Genomic DNA, 14486 nt, shown 5'->3' with positions numbered 1-14486 from the left:
CTGTCTTTGGCACTTGAGGCAGATGTGAAATTCGGAGCTGTGCCTTGGCTGCTGCAAGCTACAGCATCACACAGTTACACATCACAGCCCGTGAAGCACTCAGGCTGTGAAGGAACTAGCGCTGAGCACACCTGCACAATTTTGTTGTGATTTCACAGATAGCCACAGCTGCTCAGCTTCAGAAGACATAAAGTAATGTCTTTTCTTCTGATATCCAGAGAGGATGATCTAGGTTATCTTTATTTCAGGGCAAAATTCACTTCACCTACTGAAGCACTATGGCCTTCAGTGTTCAGTAAGAGTAAGAATTAATATTTCCATCAGAATACATAAAAAGAAAAAAAAAGAAAAAAGAAAAAAAAAAAAGGATTTATCTTGTAACTCTTCAGATTGCCTGAACTAGGCTTAATTCATACTACCACTGTTATTATCAACCTTTTTTTTTTTTTTAAGGGTAATTGTATTTGCGTTTAAACCTATTTAACAGTTTTGTACCTCGTGTCAGATTAGATTATGGCCAATTGTGACCCATTAATGAAATGAGGGATCTCTGTAGGCAATAAAATGAGATAAATCAGCACATCCATGCGCACTTATTAAAAAACTTGACCCTGTGCCACACAGTCCATGCATCTGAGTGAAATACAGGCCTTACTTTCACCCATTAATTTTAGAGTTTTTGATGTACCAGTTGGAAGAACACAATATACTGTAATTGTACTGTATTTTTAACAACTTGTTCAAAAAAAAAGATTTTTGTAAAAGAACAATCATGAAGTGGAATTAAGCCAGTCAGATTACTGGCAGAGCTTTCTGCTGAGTATGATTAGAAAAAAGAAAATGGAGACTGGAAAAAATTGATCCTCTCAGCAGAATTTGCCGTAATTATATGCAGGATGAGAAATTAGCTATTATTCCACTGTTAAATTCCTTAAGTGGCAAGAAGGAATTGCATAATCTCTTGCATAATCTGCTAGTTCAATCTTTCTGTGTAGAATGAAGAAACATTTTTCCTGTTAAGAAAAATGGTGACGTGGATAATCAAGTTCTATAAACCCGTTAATTTTCCCCCCTTATGGGTCAGGCAGTGGATGGTATTGAGATCACCTTGCTAGCAGTTCTTCAATAGCCCAGCAACTTCTGTTTAAGAGTTTTTATTTTCAGTAAGTACAATCACTAAATTTCACACATGCATTTGGCCTTTGCAAGGTGAAATGCAAAAAGTCTCTGAATCTCAAGTACTATTCTTGTGAGCCAGATTCTTTTTAATGGTTCATTGCTCTCATGACCTGAACTCTGCCCTGTTGCCAATGGGCCAGAGAAGTTACATTGCAGTGAACTGCATTCTTGTCTTTTTACTAATAAAACAGGACTTGGATTGTGAACTTTGGTTTCTGCAAGGAACTTGTCACTTGAAGTGCAGCTTTTTCAGTCCTACTTCAAGTGGAGGTAGTACCACTATGGTAAATAATAATTCTGAGAAGATACAAATGACTCATTAACTCAAAGAGGGAACAGACTACATAGCCTAATGAGAATGCGAGACTGACCTTAATGCTACCAAGTACAGTGAAATAGCAACAAAGACATTGTGAAAGGTTTACATTGCTGGCTCATGGATTAGGTACCAGAGTCAACCATAAGCACAGCTACACAAGTTTTTCAGTGTAAAACTTCTCAGTGCTTCTAGTTTCAAAAAATCAGGAACAGTTCTGTAGTTTACTCAGACTAGCAATGTGAAACATAATCAAAGGAAAAAGAAACAAAGCAAGAACCTATGAAAAGGGACAGCTTGTCAGAAAGATAACTGCATACAGTTCAAAAAAGTACAGCAAAAAAAAACAACACTGTGTTTAGCATGCCTCTAGATTAACAATGCTTTTTCCTTAAATGCAGTCTGCTCTGCTAATTCTCCCCATTTCTTTTATTACAGATACTGCAAATAAGGATGGTCTTACAGTTCATGCCTGGATGGGTGATCTTACCTGTGATACTACTACAATCCACAGATAACCAGTCTGCTGAGATGGCCTCACCATTATTATAAATGACAAAACAATCACAATTAAAACATAGAAAAGAAGGAAAGAGAAAATCTGATTTTCTAGGCCCAGAAACATCTCTCAAATTGGCAGAGCTGTAGCTCTGTAATCTCCCCTTTACTCCCTGCAGCCTGTCATGTAACATTCTTCAGCTGGCATTGACACCTACCTGCTGGGTCCAACTGCAAATTTGACTGTGAATGCACAGCTCTCCCCTTCATGCTAATCAAAAGGGTGAAACCAGAAAATTAATGTATAGGAAAAATTTAGAGGAAATAAGGACTATTACAGCCATGATTGATTAAAGTGTGTGTGAACATCAGATAGATGCAGACCAGTAATATTATGATACAAGAATGCATTTAGCATTAAGTATATAATCATATAAAATATGAGTATAACAGATATGAATCCAGAGAAAGCGTCTGTATTCAAATCATGGAAATTAAATTAAATGCCTTGTGAAAATAACAGTTCTAGCTATCTGTATGCCATATCTGATGGGGAAAAGGGCATCTGGGACACTGCCTGGGAGTTCTTCCTTGGAAAAAAAACCTATTTCTTCTGTATATGCCACAGGTTGAGATGCAACACTTTTATGTCATATATTTTTTATATTTCAGTTTACTTCTTTAAGACAGAGGCAGATTAGTGGCAGATCTCATGTATTCTAAGTTTGCCACAGAATATACAGTTATGCATTGCTGTTTGGTATTCCCTCAGCTTTTTGTGAAAATGTCAATCACATATGGCCAGTTCTAGGAAAAGTCTGTTGTCTGACAGTTTGCTTGAGGTGTTGCTGTCTGATAAACTACAAGACATCAGAATTTTTCATAGACAGGAAAAAACAAAAGATAGAAAACTATGTGATAAAAGTATGTACGGATACATCACTAGGTTTTCTCCAGAAGAGTGTTCTAGAATGGCTGGAGAACTGTTAGTTGTAAAAATTAGAATAAAAGACCTAGGAGAAGTGTGGTGATGGACAAGAGTGACATGAGGTCATCAGATATGGTTTTCCAAACAGCAGTGTTTATTAAGTAAATGAGCTATCCCATTAGCTTCTGCTTGTCCCCAAACAAATCTTCATTAACTAACCACTTCTGCCAAGCATGGCAAACAGCTCAGGCTTGATTACTGCAGGAAGTCATCACGGACTGAGCCAGAGAAACCACAGTGTAAATACAAGTCTAGGAAAAGATATGCCAGTTGCCTCCAACATCAGCCAAGTATTAAAGTATGGATTCAGTGGTGACAGAGTGAGAAAGCTGTAGTGAGAGTAAAGACAAAGTGCATGAAATCCAAAGTTTTTTACAGAAACACATTTTAAGCAGACAAACTGATAAGAATCAGCAAAACAGCTATTGTGCATAATGGAAAGCTGACTGGCAGATGCCTGGCACATCAGCGACACATGAAACATTTGCAACCCTCATTCTACAAAATGATTTAATTGACATTACTGCTTTTGCAATGTAAGCCTCTTTTCACTTAAGTTAATTTGAGAAATGCAACACTTTCTCCCAAGTTGATGAAAACCCATCACTTTGTGACTTTCTGCACTTTGAGAAAGATGTATGCTAATTTGGATTTTGCAAAATCTCTACAACTGCCCCAGTAAAAACATGCCCACTTCTCTCTGTTACATTGTCAAAAAGCAAGCATGCACCAGTTTTATTTTGAAAGTAAAATGTTTTTCATAACAATATGAATGAGCTAGATATTGCTGACAGCTTGAATTAGTAATTTCCTTGGGCTTCTTTCTCTCTCCTAAGAAGAATAATGTCATGCTCCAATAACAATAATAGATTTTTCAAGAGGAAAAATTAGATGTAAAAGACGATGCCAGATGATGCCAATGTAGCCAGTGCAATTCAGTGTCAGAAGCTGACAATGCCTCAAGGCTCATAGAATATCACTTTGCAGGTGAGAAAAAGAAGTACAGTTTTGAAACTGTAAGCTTAGACCAGGTGGATATGCCTAATCCTATGCCTATGCTAAATTTCATGTCTGGAATTACTACATTGAAGTTGTTTGAAAACTATGCTGTTTATTTCTGGAGATCAGTGAGAGTAACTGGCAACATTTTGTAGTTACACAGGTTATGGCTTAGGATAAAAAAGACCTTTTTCTTTGTTCTTCTGCATACGTGCTGGCCGGAATACCTCATTGAAAGAGTCCCTGACTCCTCTCAACACATGCTGGAGAGGCAGCTGGCTGAAGATTCAGTAAAGCTTCATTTCCTCATCAGCAGTAGCTGGCAAATGCAGTTTTTGCCAGTTCTTTGAAGGTGATGTGAAGGGCATACATGTACCAAGAACATTCTGAGGAGGAGAAGACAGCTGGCTAGCAGGAAGTGCACTTACTTGCAGTACAAATAGAAATAATCTCTTTAATAGACACCTGTTAGTTTTGCAATGGGTGGCCTTTTTGTATAGTTGTTTAGCACATGCATATGAAATATTGTGTCAGTGGTCAGTTCATGATATGATTTTATAGACATCAGATGCAAGGTACCCAGGACTGCTCCATCTCATCCTACTAAGCACAATCTCTTTGCTAATTGTGGGGGTGGAAAGAGAGAGAGAGCCACTCCTCCTACCTCTTTCATTTATGAATGCAACAGAAACAATCTTGACATTTTCTTGTGCCACAACTTTGTCTGTTACTATAGCACAGAGAAAGGGTAAATATTTACCTCACTGCCATTCCCCAGGATGCTGTCTTTTCTAGCAGGATAATGGAAAAAAAAACAAAACAAAAACAGCATTTGAAATGATTGTCCAGAACCTATGTTTTTCATTTTTATACTATTCCCTAGGATCTGGTTCAAGATTTAAACTTTTGTCAGAAAAAGACTAGAAACATTTACATTTATAATTTTTAAAAATATCATAAACTGAATTCCAACAGATTGATACCCCTGACCCAGACTCTTCTGGTTGTAAAGGCACCTGCAGGAAAATAGAGGAGCCAGATGTTTCTGTGACACCAAGCATATGGAAATTATGAGCTAATTCTATGATGCTGGCAGCTGAGGACACTCAGCACCTTTTACAATTAGATCCTCAATTAGCAAAGTTTGTAATGGAAAAAAATCTGTCTCACTTTTGAAGAGTAACAGACTGCTCTGATCTGCAATATTGTACTTAAAATATTAAAAAATCTATCTACAAAACAGATGGGAGAAAGAGTTACCCTTCACTTGATGAAATTCCAACACTGCTTCTGCAGTCCCATGAATTCCCAAAGCTCTTTAAGCTTTCTGTCCAGTGCCCACTCTAATCTGTCATGCTCATTATTTTCTATTCACTAGTTACACCAGCCTTTTAAAGGCAATAAAGGGATTCTGGAAGCCATTACTTTGATGATGACCATCTCATATCTCTCTCTATCCCCTGCCTGCGGGGAAACCGGAGACTCATCGCAACCAGAAAATATGCCCTAAAAATGTGTCAACTGCTGGCTACGCTGGTGGATCAAATGACATCAACATAGTGTGCTAGGTAGCACATCATCTGCATCTAGTCCACATACCAAGTCATATGTGATGAGGGAATAAAGAGAAGTCAAAGCATTTTGTAAACACTCAGGCTGAAAGCCCTGCCCATCTATTTCTTACCATCAACTATTCATACAGGAAAAGGTGTTATTGATTCTACACGTTGATGAAATGAGTGATTTTTGAAGTGCTGGACATGTTTCTATTTTACAAAACAATTCTAGACCTCTTTGCTAACTCAGAGTTAATTTCTTTTTAATAAATAAATAAATAAAAAGCACAAAAAACACATGCTTTCAGGATTAGTACCCCTTCACCCTACATCTATTACTCAACCATCCCACCAGACCTCACAGGAAATGAGACTAGCCTTTGCACTTAGTGTGAGCCTTCTCTGTTGCAAATAGTTGCCATAAGGGAGATACGTGCTTTCATTCTCAGCAAGCATTGACAGAAACAGGAAAAGGCTTTCAGGACAGCAGCACGTATATGATGTTCAGAAAGGAGGATGGCTAGGGAGGCAAATCAGATGATGGCAGCATGTTCTGTTTTATAATACCAAATCTGGTATGTGCAAGAACACTATACCCAAACAGATGTCAATGGCCCAGAGATAACTGCTGTGAGGTTAAACACAACTGCCCTCTTATACTGAATGATGCTCTACACTGTCTGCTAATGCGACACAGCTCTTCAGCCATGGTTAAAATCTGAGAGAAAGATTTGGGAAGGGTAAAAGTTGGTAATGGAAATCTTAACTGACAACTTCTTGCCCTAATTTGTCTCTCTTTTTCTGAAAAGAGAATAAGCCTGAGCTGTTCACTAACATAACTTTTAACATGATCTAGCTTACCCATAGCAACATCCCAAAAAGGGAGAGACGGTGTAAAGAGATGTGAATGAAGACAGAGGCAGCTTCCTTGGAAGTTGGTGCAAGACAACAACTGACTTCAGCTAGGTGAGAGCATGCAACCTTCCAAAACACATGCAACCTTCCAAAACACAGAGCTTCCAACAGATAAAATAGATCCCCTCACCCTACTTCCATCTGTCTGAATACCTTCTTCCCCTGCTTTCCCTTTTTATTTTAAAGGGCAAATGGCAAAATGTCACATGCGAGTTCAGGGAACTGTGTGAGATAAGACAGTGATAAGACAGAGATAAGACAGGCCACGGCACTGGGCACCAGCTAATACTGTCACTTAGGTGTAAGTTACACTTCACGCAAAATGGAAAGCTGCAGATTTTCTCTGGACTTCCTGAGGCAGGAAGATTAGGGCTAGTAGTTCCTGGATGGGTTTCGGTTTATCCATAGCTTATGTGTTTTTAGTCTGCTAAGACTGTGCCTTTTTCCTGTCACAGATGCACCTAATTGTATTCGACTCTTAGCAAAGTTCAGGATTATAGATAACACTCTATGCTAAGAGTTTAGGGAAAGTGGGAGCAAGGAATTTCAATAGCCTGCCTTGTTTAAACAAAGAGCCTGGTAGCATTTATTTTGTTATGCTATTACAACATTCTGACTTCCATGTAAACCTTCCCACAGGAATACAGATCTACGTTTTACTTTAGTTAAACATAGAATTTATTTGAAAAGTCATTAGAGCAAAAAGAATGGTTATCAAGTCATCGCTGTCTTGACTGTACTGAGATGAAAAGTAGGCATCTTTCTCAACAGAACAAGCAAGAGGTAGAGACTCTCTGTCACAGTAGAGAGTACTTTCATATTATTTATTTATTTATTTATTTATTTTTCTTCTCCTCTGATAGCTTAGTTCAAATCCTTGATCAGAGCAACTAGGAATTGTTCTACTCGGATGGTTTACTGCATTTTAAGTGGAATGCAATTTAGTGCTCTCCCATCTGACCAAAGCCAAATTCAGCAAGGGAAAACAATTTCTGACAACCAACACACTGTTTCCCCCCACCAGAGGCCAGACAAAGGTTGGGGCATTAGAACAGATTACCCGCATTTGCCTACAGTGTGCCTTTGATAAAAGGGACTACTAGTCTGTAATGGCAGCTAGACTGTCCTCTGCAAGATAACATTAGGTATTTTCCAGAACTGAGTCGTTTTGTGCTTTGTAATTGAGCATTTTAAGAAGCACAGCAGTGAGATCAGTGTAACAGCAAGAAATAAAGAGTACATTATATCTCTATGTACACTTCACAGCTCCTGTAATTTTTTTTAATGCACACATTTCTTTGCTGCCACATTTCCTTTGGGTTTATCTGTGGTATTACTAAAGAAAAAAGGCAGTGTCTGTTTCAAAAAGCAGTTAATAATATATGCACCCCATAGTCCACCATAGCTTCAGAGAACCAATTACTGTTAGACTGCTTCATAAAGACATATTTAGGCACCACAAAAATGTGTAATTATTTACTGGATCTGGTACCTAATACATCATATCTGAGCTCCGAAATGGGAATTACATGATGGGATACAACAGTGTCAAAAAATTGCTCTAGTATAAGAGGGGCCCTGCAGAGCTGTACTCATTAAATGCACTTATTAAAAATTGTTTTTTTTTTTTTTTTTTTTTTTTGTAAATTCCAAAATCACTCAGTCACTTTAAAAAGCTCATCATCATCAAATATCTTATCTTTTCTCATTACTTCTTGGAATACACTATGGCCCAAGAGAGCTTTGTAATTAATATCTGAAGACAACCTATCTCCAGGGAGACCTCATTGCGGCCTTTCAGTACTTAAAGGGATCTCATAAAAAGGATACAGGACTCTTTACTTGGGTAGATAATGATAGATTTAGACCAGACATTAGGAGGAAATTCTTCACTGTAAGGGTAGTGAGGCACTGGAACAGGTCGCCAAGAGAAGTTGTGGATGCCCCATGCCTGGAAGAGTTCAAGACGAGGTTGGATGGGGTCCTGGGCAACCTGATCTGGTGGGAGGTGTCCCTGCCCATGGGCAGGAGGTTGGAGTTAGGTGATCTTTAAGGTCCCTTCCATCCTGAGACATTCTGTGTTATGATTCTATGAAAAATGTTCAAGTTTGTCCTAAAGGAACAACATGAAACTTACTGCAGGAGACTAGCAAGGCATTGCTGAGGGCTGGGCACATGCTAAAAAGAACAACCCGAGTTATTTTTATCCCATGGATAGATTAATTTAGCATAGCCCCTTCAGGAAAGAGGCCTAGGTCTTGCTTCCCAAAAGACAACTGTAGTTAGAAGTGACCACATTAGTCTATTTTAGAAAAACGGTAGGAATTATTACTGAAAATGTGATTGCATTATATAAATTGGGCCATGTCTTCAGCTTACTGATTCAGCTCATTTCTGCCACTGCCATCACAAAAACACTGCATTTAAAGTAAGCCAGAACAAAGAAAAGATTCAGGTCTTTGTTGTGCTTCTCTGTTAAGTGAAAATTGAATTATTTGCTCTTCATTTGTTATTGGCATCTCAGCTAAGGGACAATGTATACTTAATGCACAAAGTTCTGTTGTCTCTCTAGTTCAGAGCGATGACTAGCCCCTGAGCGCAGCATTTTGGATAAAGGTTACACTATCCTCCCACAATCTGTAAGTGGAAACAGACCCTGGGTTTATTTTATATTCTGCTCCACATTTTACCTATTAGTGTGCAATTACAAGCTGGCGCTGCTATGGGAAACCTGCTTCCTTGCGATGCAATTCCAGCCATATTTCAAAGGGGGTTTTCCTACTCCTGCTTGCAAGTCAGAAAACATTGCCCCCCAAAATGCAGATACATGAGGCTGCCAAGTGAGATCTCCTGCTGGACCTGCCTGCCAGGAAGTCGCATCAGCCTGGTCCTGCACTGCATCTCTCCAGTGGGACACAAGGCAAACTGCTCTCAGACCCCAGCAACACTGCTGCCTCTGCCTGAGGGAGACCTGTCAGCAAGCTCAGGCTTTGTGATTCAGGGTAGACAAGTCTTGCGGAAATGAGCAGTAAAGACAGTTGATTTAACCACTGCTTCTTGGACTCTGAATCACTGAGGTCTCATGTTTGTTTATAGGCATAAAAAATAGCTAATTCTCACCTAATGAGACTTCAGGCATGTGGTACTCAGTCAACACAGCAACCTTCAAATTATTATACTGCTTGTAATACCCTTCTCTGTATTTGCTATGGTAAATCAAGTGGTATTTTGTTTCAGCTAAGCACTGAACTTTCAGGCATTGTAATATATTTGGATAAGCATGCCTGTAGGCTCCAACAGGGTAGTTGCAGTACATGTACACCAGCAGGAGTGGGGTGGGACCAGGACAGTCTCACTGGAGCTGTACACTGGGAAGTTGCCATCTACCTGGGGCTCTGGACCTTCCTACAACCATCTCCACATAATGGTGCACTTGATAACACACAGGCAAATGAGCTATGCTTTTTTGAGGCAAAAGCATAGCTCAAACCTTTACACAATCTGTACTGCATCAGGGAGAGCTGTGCAAGTCTGGTCATGCAAAATGATTATCACTTTAGCGTGTGCAATATAATAAATGGAAATGAGTTAGTTGCAGAATACATTTAGTCACATTCCATACAGACATATGCAAAGGGCATCCGTAGTACTTTTAATTGCGGTACAATAATCTCTTAAACACTAATAAATACTAAAACATTTCATTTGATGCTACTAATCACTGCATCCTCTTTGTTTGTGCCGCCACTAGACAACCTCCTTAAAAGTTTTTTTCATAGAATAACATAGATTTCTCTTACAGATCTCCTTCTTCTGCAAATATTACACATTTTCCTGTTTCACTGGAGACCGTCAAACCTACAAGTCACAGGGCCATCCTATTCTCAGCATCAGGAAAGGCTGGTGGGGACTCACAGCACAGCAGGCTGAAGGACATTCAGCAGTGTGCCCTTGTGCTGTGGATATCTGGCAGCATGCTGTGCAGTCTGCCAAAGCAGTCTGCAAACCAGAGCTGGCAGTCTGAGGGAGGCTGAGTACTGGTGAGAACACATCTGGGGTCTGTGAGCAGTGTGACACTCCCCAGCACAAGAGTCTCAGCACAAAGTGGGCACTGAGACAGGTAGGGGGGTCGAGTGTGATGTTCCCGTACGGGTTGATAGGTAGATCTGTAGGGCCTGGAGGGTGTGGGGGGAGCTACTGGACGGATGGTTATAGAGAAGGCTGAGCCATGCTTTTGTCAGATGTGCATGAAAAAGGACATGAGATAATGGGCACAAGTTGCACAAGGGAAATTTCAGTTGTTTATATGATAAAAAATAAAAATCATACTGCAGTTAAGTGCTGGAAGAGGCAGTCCAGAAGTACTGCGTAATTTTCATCCTTGGAGATATCCAAGCCCTTTGGACAACCAGAGAAGTCAAACATACAAGTGTTATCTGAAAAAAACATCAGAGTTTTTCTGTCCTTCTGGAGATGTCTACAAAGACCAACACAGTCCTTCAGAACATTTTAAGATCACAGTTTTGAATGCTTAAGGCTGTCTCTCCAAATCCTGGCAGTATCTCAGACAGGACCAAACAGCTCAGGGTTTTAAAGATTAAATTCAATATTCATAATTAAACAGAGAAAAGAGGCAGAGCCAGGGAGAAAGATGAAAAATTGGTGTAACACATTCCACTGTCTGACATTGCTTACATGGTGAACCAACTGTAGCTACCAAGCATTCCCTAAGTAGGGACCTGTGTAATATATACTCCAGCAATCCCTTCCAGTTCACAAAATTCTGTATGTCCAAAAGGTAAAAGAGAATTTATCAAACTTATTTTGACTCCTGCCCTTGGCATAAATACACCACATACAAACCAACCTGCTGCAACCTGCCAAGTGTTTGGGTATAGCTAGTCTTTCCAGGGCTGACTCTCTTGTCTTAGCCTTGCTCCTTTCTCACTCTTCATCAGAGCAGTTTCCATGAGTGCCTGCATCATGGTCCAGGTCAGTCAGAAATCTGCCAGCAAGAACTGTATTCTCAGTTTTTCTCATTAAAAACCTCCACTAGCTTTATAAACATGTTTTTTTTTTTTTTTTTTTTTTTTTTTTTTTGTGTGTGTGTGTGTGTATGCATGTGTGTGTTTGTGCGAGTATGTGATGTGGAGCTTAAAATTCACAAAGCTAACTTTGGGAATAGACAAGATGAAACTTGCTCTATCTACAGTCAGATGCCTCTGAAATTAGAAACAGTGTTCTCTTCCAGGGTCAGCTCCTCATTAGTAAAGAAAAACATTTTTAAGCACTGGTTTAAGCAATTTGATAGTGGATCCAAAGGCAGACTGCATTTCAGAATTACTCAGGGAAACAGGAAATGAAACGTGTAAATTCTTTGTCAAACAGCTTTCTACACTTTCCAAATCTATTTTAAGTTCAACATCTGCAGGAAGGCCGTAACTATTATTATATTTCTTCAGGCCTTCTGTGGAGATACCTTCATTTTGGTAGAAGTCCAAAAACCAATCCTGGCTTCATTTGGAAATCAAATCTGAAAACCTCATTCCTTATTTCTTTTTCAACAGAACGGTCTTTGGAAGGACAGCTCTGAGGAGTCCTGGAGAGCTTGGACACAGCTGGTATACAGTCAGTTCCAGCCTCCTTCTCCACAGGCTTTGGTTTTATTTTTGAATTCTGCCTGGCATAAGTCTATTTTTAAGGTTGTTTGCATTTTTTTCCCATTGGCTAGGCAGTCAGTCCCTTAGAGATTTTCCACAAAGTACCTGACCCCTCTTGGTCAGATGTTCTGAAGAACGGAAAGAGAACAGCTTGCTCAGCTGAAGCACCATAATTAGCATACACTGTGATAACTCTCAGTCCTTCTCTAACCTGCTGGCTACACAGCACGATTTCCTTGGGATTTTTGTTTGCTTTGCTTTTAATCAGAAGTGCAATATTACTGAGCATCACCAGATGGCATTGCTGCAGATAATTTTGATACTTCTGTTTATCTGGCTGTACGGAAGTTAGATATTGAGAAAACACCTATTGCAATCTAGTGCAGAGTTTTTCCTGATGTTACAGCTTGAGCTCAGCTACACATTTTCCACTTAAACATATCCAGTCTCCGTTATGTATTTGTACCCACATGTGCTAATGCTTGAGCTCTCACAACATAGTAAGGTTTATCTGTGCCGCAAAGGAGTGAGCATGGCTGCACAGGCATGCTGTAGAAACATGACCTACAAAATTCTTCTGCATCGTACAAGTCAAATACAAGCAATGTGGGAGAAAGATGTTCTTTAGACTACTTTAAATTTTCATTGTTTCTTAATTGCCATGCTCTTTGTGCACATTGAAATGATTTAAAGGCTTTTTAAATTCTTAAAAGGCTGCCTATTTAGTGACTGAATCTGCTGGCTGAGGAGTTTCAGTTACAATGGCTTCATCTGCAAATAACCTGGGATCAAATTATATACTAACTCACACCTCATTAAACAACTCTGAAGAGACCAGATGACATGGGTGGCAGCTTTTAGTGCAGGCTATCCTGTACGATGTACAATGCATGCCAGCACTTGAGGGCTGCTGGAGCTCCCAGCCTGCAGAGCCCAGCACTGGGGGCCAGCTCAGTGGTGTGGGGTCAGCTCCCTCCATGGGTCTGATTAATGTGGAGTGAGCAAATATCAAGGCTGTTGGTCTGCTTCAACCTCCCAGCTTTCCAGGCATGATGAAGTTGTGACGTGGCACTCATTTCCCAAACGTTTCTATGTCTGTATAAAGTCATAAGTTCATATTCTCTTTTCTTCATTTGAAAACCCTTCACTTGAATACAAGGATAAAATACCATTTCACTTACAAGACCATCTTACAAGAACAAAGTGCATGACTCCCACATACATGCAGAAACATTCACTTTGGTGAGGGTAGGGTATTTTTTCCCACTTGTAGTCTAGCATTTCATTCTGGTGATGACAAGAGCTTTGTGCCTACAGCCTCATTTTCACACCCGGGCTAGGTTTCAGCCAGATGCAGTCACCCCACTGCGTTGCCTCAGCTGCAGGAAGACCACAGCAAGCTGCAGAGACCACCAGTTGGGCACCCAGCCATCACTGAGCTCTGTCCCACAGCCAGAATATTAGTGCTGGCTTTATCGTTAGGTTGAGCACATCCAAACAGCTACGCTGGTAGACATGTACTACTGCTTTCAGAACTAAACCTCCATGCTATGAGGCAAAAGGAAATTAAAACCTGAGGCAGCAACCATTGTAGTACATGCTAGCAGGCAGAGGTATGGTTTTGTCCATACTGCTTACTTAATATTTTTATTCAGATGCCCTGAAAGGCTGTGGGCCATTGCTCTGGAGGCAAAATTTTTAATCCAGTGGACAGATAGCACCTTTTTGTCTTTTCTATTACCATCAAGTTGGTGTTTTCCTGGGCTGCCAGCAATGAAATTCCCACTGTCATTGTATGATCAGAGCTTTGTAGATTAGTCCCCGAAGAAAGATCTAATGTTGATGAAAGGAACCTTCCTTGGTTGAACAGGCAAAGGTGTTTCTGAAGTGGAAGGACTGCTCTCTCATTTGGGGATGTTAAATCCATAGTTTAGATCATAACTGCCCTTCTGTCTCCCACAAAAGCATTTGAAACATCACTCAGTGGAGATAAGTCTGAGATATCTTTCTTCTTTTTTCATATCTGCCTTACTGCTGTGCCATTTTATAGAGGCTGATATTAAGAGAAACCATCAATGATGTCTTTCCTGTTATTGTTTTCTTTCTATGAGCCAGCCACAGGCAACAACAAGGTAGTCAATACAGACACTTTTGGATGGAATTAATTCAGCTCTAATCCCCATTAAATGGATAGAGGCATGTAAGTCAGGTAATAAAAGAGACAAGTTGTCTGAAATGCTACCACTGCAAGGGATGGGCCCTTGGGAGTCCAAGAATTAAAAAATGAGAAAGATAACTCAGTAAAATTCCCACAGCAGAAAATAGATACCTACAGCAGGCTTCAAATGCTTCTGTGGATGTACAAGGAGAGGGCT

At 39.9% G+C, this 14486-nt stretch overlaps 1 protein-coding gene and 1 long non-coding RNA gene across 7 annotated transcripts in view; one reads left to right on the top strand and one right to left on the bottom strand.

The window, feature by feature from the left end:
• The window catches only part of LOC116485964, a 30636-nt gene extending 28563 nt beyond the window's left edge, over positions 1-2073 (top strand). For both annotated transcript variants that reach the window (XR_004252910.1, XR_004252911.1), the window contains exon 2: positions 1934-2073. This is a non-coding gene — a long non-coding RNA (uncharacterized LOC116485964). The remainder of the gene's footprint in view (positions 1-1933) is intronic.
• Positions 1-14486, bottom strand: part of DLGAP1 (DLG associated protein 1) — a 412639-nt gene that overhangs the window by 75110 nt on the left and 323043 nt on the right. The gene's annotated exons all lie outside the window — the stretch shown is intronic.

This window comes from Aythya fuligula, chromosome 2, assembly GCF_009819795.1.
Source record: "Aythya fuligula isolate bAytFul2 chromosome 2, bAytFul2.pri, whole genome shotgun sequence".
NCBI lineage: Eukaryota > Metazoa > Chordata > Aves > Anseriformes > Anatidae > Aythya > Aythya fuligula.
Note: the sequence above shows the minus strand (reverse complement) of the source record. Positions and strands in the feature narration are given on the sequence as shown.